The sequence below is a fragment of the Loxodonta africana genome, chromosome 4, assembly GCF_030014295.1.
Source record: "Loxodonta africana isolate mLoxAfr1 chromosome 4, mLoxAfr1.hap2, whole genome shotgun sequence".
Taxonomy (NCBI): Eukaryota; Metazoa; Chordata; class Mammalia; order Proboscidea; family Elephantidae; genus Loxodonta; species Loxodonta africana.
In genome coordinates this window covers 84,969,348-84,975,347 of record NC_087345.1, presented here as the reverse complement: position 1 = coordinate 84,975,347, position 6,000 = coordinate 84,969,348, and the positions used below count along the sequence as shown (strand labels likewise).

At 37.0% G+C, this 6,000-nt stretch overlaps 1 pseudogene; it reads left to right on the top strand.

The window, feature by feature from the left end:
* The first annotated feature begins 1,421 nt into the window (after positions 1-1,421).
* On the top strand, positions 1,422-2,854 carry LOC100663288 (olfactory receptor 6C2-like; annotated as a pseudogene).
* The last annotated feature ends 3,146 nt before the right edge of the window (positions 2,855-6,000 follow it).

Below are 6,000 nucleotides of genomic sequence, written 5' to 3'. Positions count from 1 at the left end.
ATGAGTATATTAATTTGAGTTATTCCAATATGTCTGTGCTTGAAAGCTGGAATATCTAGATCTTCTGTTTGTCTGTTTTGTTCTCTTTATTTACTTTAGCTTTCAGTTATGTGGTCATGTCTCCTCCAATGACTGTTAAATTTGCTTGTCTCTCTTATGTCACTGTGGGTATTACATATGAAAAACTTGCACAATGCAAGGTCGTGGCAGCTCCCTAGACACATCCAAACTCCCTGAGGGACCGAATTGCTGGGCTGAAGGCTGTGCAGACCGTGATCTCTGGGAGCATCTAGCTCAATTGGCATAACATAGTTTATAAAGAAAATGTTTTACATTCTACTTTGGTGAGTAACGTCTGGGGTCTTAAAAGCCTATGAACAGCCATCTAAGATACTCCACTGATCTCACCATTTTGGGCACAAGGAAAAATGAAGAAAACTAAAGGTACAGGGGAAAAATTAGTCCAAAGGACTAATGGACCACATTTACCACAGCCTCCACCAGATGTACAACTAGATGGTGCACGGTTACCACCACTGACTTCTCTGACAGGAATCACAATAGAGAGCTCCAGAAAGAGCTGGAGAAAAATGTGGAACAAACTTCTAACTCACAAAAAAAAAAAGACTAGGCTTACTGGCTTGACAGAGACTGAAGAAACCCTGAGAGTATTGCCTCTGGACACCTTTTTAGCTCAGAAATGAAGTCACTACAGATGTTCACCCTTCAGCCAAAGACTAGACAGGCCCATAAAACAAAATGAGACTAACAGGGCACCTCAGCCGAGGGGCAAGGACTAGAAGGCAGGAGGAGGCAGGAAAGCTGGTAATTGGGAACCCAAGGTAGAGAAGGGAGAGTGTTGACATGTCATGGGGTTGTCAACCAATGTCATAAAACAATGTGTATACCAACTATTTAATGAGAAGCTAGTTTGTTCTGTAAACCTTCATCTAAAGTACAATTAAAAAAAAATAGAAAAGAAAAATCACCAAAAAAAAAGAAAAATTTTAGGAATAATTTGAAATCCTGGATGAAGAGCTGTTTTCCATTGGCACTGTATTTTGCACTAGGAGTCAATTAGGCCATATCACCCTAATCCAATCAGGAACTAAGCTCATTATGAAAGATGGTCAATTCCAGTTCATCATAACTCCTATAGTCCTTGAAAGCCCTAAGTGAAAGTGCATGATATTTCCCAGATTATCTCATCTTTGATAGACTCTGAACTTCATTTTGTGTGCCTACCCAAACTCATGAGACTCACAGAAAGATACCATACCTTTCAGATGAAAAATAGTTAATACCTCAATGGGAAATATGTTGTCAAATATCCATCTTACCTCTCTGTGGATCTTGATCCCACAAGTCCCTATTACCATTTTGGTGTTTGCCAAGTGTTAATTTTTTTGTTCATTTTGTTGTTTTTTAGCCTTTCTAGTTTTCTATTTGAAGGTAAGATAGCATATGTTACAAATCTTCATAGTACTTAAAAATATTACAGAGAAAATTAACATGTTAAATCAATTAAATTTAATTGAAAATGTGAAAAAAAGTTATAAACTATAGATGTAATAGACAAAACGTGAAGTGAGTTTTTGAGAACAAAAAAGTGAGTTTTTGAGAACAAAAAAGGAGTAAAAGCTCAAATCTCTTTTCTGTGTAGTCCATTTAAAAATAAATTTTATATAGATCATTGAAAACTATAACGAATAAGAGGAAGGGGTCACTTGGTATACGTTCTTTCTGGTGAGTTGTATACTTTCTGATTTTTTCTTTACATGCAGATTGACTAAAACATCAAAGGTAGTAATGAGAAATCATATAGCAGTAACAACTTTCATCTTGCTGGGACTTACTGATGACCCACAGCTGCAAGTTCTGGTTTTCATCTTTTTACTTCCGACGTATATTCTGAGTGTAACCGGAAACCTGACCATTATCATTCTTACTCTCACGGATTCCCACCTAAAAGCCCTATGTATTTTTTCCTTCAAAACTTCTCCTTCTTAGAAACCTCATTCACAACGGTCTGTGTTCCCAGATTCCTGTACTGTATATCAATTGGGGATAATACCATTACTTACAATGCATGTGCCAGTCAAATACTTTTTTTTTTGGACTCTTTGGGGCCACGGAGTTTTTTCTCCTGGCAGCCATGTCCTATGACCGCTACGTGGCCATCTGCAAGCCCCTCCATTATACGACCATCATGAACAGCAGAGTCTGTACTGTCCTTGTCCTCTGCTGCTGGATCTCTGGGTTGATGATCATCATCACACCGCTCGGTATGGGCCTGCAGCTGGAATTCTGTGACTCCAATGCCATTGATCATTTTGGCTGTGATGCAGCTCCTTTTTTTAAGATTTCGTGCTCAGATACATGGTTCGTAGAACAGGTAGTTATAATTTGTGCTGTATTGACATCCATTATCACACTCATAGGCGTGGTTCTTTCTTACGTATACATCATCAAGACGATAGTAAGATTCCCATCTACTCCGCAAAGGAAAAAAGCTTTTTCCACGTGTTCTTCTCACATGGTCGTTGTTTCCATCACCTATGGTGGCTGTATCTGCATCTATATCAAACCTTCAGCCAAGGAGGATGTGGACATTAATAAAGGGGTATCTGTGCTCACTACATCTGTTGCTCCTTTGTTAAACCCTTTCCTTTATACCTTGAGAAATAAGAAGGTGAAACAATCTTTCAATGATATTTAAAAATTGCATTTATTTCACAAAAGTAAGAGCACACTGAATTTGAGCAATCAAGTGAAAATGGAAGACTAGTTCCTTAATATTTCTTCTGAAGTTCTAACTAGTGGAATTAGATTAACTTTCTTATGGTACTTTCATCTTGACTCATGAATCTACTCTGATCAAGTAGTTCCTTGCCCTCTTCAATCTCAATCAGAATTCCTTCCATGGCTAAGAGAGAAAGGCCAGCCAGAGTGAAAGGCCTTGTTAATACTTCTTCAAAGCCACATAGGAATAACTTTGGAGTAATGACCATGTCACAGAGTCAGCAAATCAAGGCCTGAGAACAAAATCTATCTACTTCCTCTTTTTTTAAATCAAGTTTCTTTAGAATAGAGCCAAACCCATTCACTGGCATGTATTGCTTATGGCTGCTTTTAACGGAAGAATCAAGTAGTTTAGTGAACCTTATTGCCTAAAGATCTAAAGTATTTGCTATCCGGTCTTTTACAAAAAGGGTTTTCCCACCTAGGGTGTAGAATTTACTTTCTGCTCTCATGATTTTATATCATTTAGGGAGAAAATAATAGGAGGTATTTTGCTATGCATCCACATTGCCTTCACCTGCCCAGAGATCTCCAAGGGGTGACCCTTCAACTTGTTGGCAAGCTAAAAATATTCAAGGTTAGTCCTTCCCTTTGTAATCTCCTCCTTCGTCCCTGAATATACTTCGAAACAGATTTTAAGGACACTATTTTGGGAAGCCTCCCTATTCTGTCCACCTAGATCTCATACTAACCAAAAAAGCATATCAATATTTGATAAAAAATGGGAAACTCACCTGCTTTTCCATTTAAAAGCAAATTTGAGTCTCCAATTCCTATAAATCTTGAATCTCACCAAAGATGGCCCTGAAAAAAAAAAAAATCCAGAAGTATGCATGCAACTCAAAATCCAGCTGCAGGAATGTATTCCCTAGGAATTCGGGGCAAGCCAGTCACATGATCTGCTCAACATTTGACTAAGATCATTTTAAGTATCATAAACTTAAGATTCCATTCCGGAAGTTTGGTTAGTGCCTGTCAAGTGGTGTTTGGCTGAAGCATCACAAGTGCAGCCTGCCCTGCAGTTACCTAAATATTGTCACTGATGTGTGGAGAAGGCCATCTTGAACTGAAGGGACCCTCTAAGATGAAAATTCTTTGATACTAATTTTAGCTAAACACTGCTGGAAAATTTAACTAGTTTCTCCTAGGGAGTACATTCATTAATTCTTATGTTAGATCTTGTTTCATGTATGCTATTAAAAAAAAAAAGCAGTTTTTTTTTTTCTCCTAGATATTTAAAAGAGATATTGGAAACTTCTTCAAAATTGAAATACAATACAACTTAATATCATCTGTCTAATGCAAATAAATTATTAAGGAGACATAAAGCTGACATTTTGAATATTAATCATTTCTGATTTTATATTTTATGACCCCAAATAAGCACTACTCTGATTAGTGGTTTAGAGTAGTTTAGAGTAGGTGCTTTACTGTTTGAAACAATACCCTCTATATATGAAGAAAATCTGAAAAATTTTGTCAGTCAAAGGCATTATGTTTAGAAGATGTGAATTCATTGATATTTTTCTACAAATGACTTATTTTTGCATTTTTCAAAAAGTAGAAGCCCTTTTGATGTGGTTGTTAGGTGCCATGGAGTTGGATCAGGGCCATAGTGACCCTTTGTACAACAGAAGAAAGCTTTGTCTGGTCCTGGGCCATTCTCACAATGGCGTCTCTGTTTGAGCCCATTGTTGTAGCCACTGTCTGAATTCATCTTGCTGAGGAGCCCCCTCTTTTTCACTAACCCTCTACTTTACCAAACATTATGTCCTTCTCCAAGGACTTTTGCCTTCTGATAATATTCCCAAAGTATGTGGGACCAAGTCTCATCATCCTTTCTTCTAAGGACCATTCTGGTTCTACTTTTTCCAAGATAAATTTTTCTGTTCTTCTGGCAGTTGATAATGTATTCAATATTCTTCTCCAACACCGTAATTCAAACCCATCAAATTTTATTCAGTCTTCCTTATTCATTGTCTAGCTTTTGCATGATTATGAGGGGATTGAAAATAACATGGCTTCGGTCAGGCACACCTTAGCCATCAAAAAGACATCTTTATTTTTAAAACTTTAAAGAAGTCTTTTGAAGCAGATTTGCCAAATAAAATATGTGGTTGGATTCCTTGACTCCTGCTTTCATAGGCATTGATGGTGGATCCAAACAAAATGAAATTCTGGGCAACATCAATCTTTTCTCCTTTTCTCATGATGTTGTTTATTGATCCAGTCGTGAGGATTTTTTTTTTTTTGGAAGTTGTACTGAAGGCTGTAGTATTTGATCTTCATCAGTAAGTACATAAATTCCTCTTTGCTTTCAGCAAGCAGCAAGCAAGGTTGTGCCATCTGCATATCACAGGTTTTTAACGAGTCTTCATTCAATCCTGATGATGTACTTTTTTTCATACAGTCCAGCTTCTTGGATTATTTGCTCAGTATACAGATTGAATAAGTATGGTAAAAGGACATAACTCTGACACACCATTTTCCTGATTTTAAACCACACACTATCCCCTTGTTCTGTTCAAACAGTGGCCTCTTGTTCTATGTACAGGTTCCACATGACCAAAACTTAGTGTTCTGGAATTTCCATTCTTTGCAATGTTATCCATAATTTGTTATAACCCACACAGTCAAATACCTATTCATAATCAATAAAACACAGGTAAACATCTTTCTAGTACTCTCTGCTCTCAGCCAAGTTCCATCTGACATCAGAAATGATATTCTTCCTTCCAAGTCTTCTTCTGATTCGGGCTTGAATTTTTGACAATCCTTTGTTAATGTATAGCTGCAATCATTTTTTAATTATCTTCAGCAAAATTTTATTTGTGTGTGATATAAATGATATTGTTTGATAATTTCTGCATTCTGTTAGATTACCTTTCTTTAGAATGAGAACAGATATGAAACTCTTCCAATCAATTGGCCAGATAGCTTCCAAATTCCTTGGCATAAATAGGGAACACTTTCAGCTTGCATTCGTTTGTTAAAACATCTGAACTTGTGTTCCATTAATTCCTGGAGCCTTGTTTTTCACCCATGTCTTCAATGCAACTTGAATTTCTTCCTTCAGCACCATTGATTTTTGATCATATGTTACCTCCTGAAGCGTTTGAACATAAACTTTTCTTTTTGGTTCAGTGACTTTGTGTTTCTTCCATCTTCTTTTGAGGCTTCCTGCATCATTCAATTTTT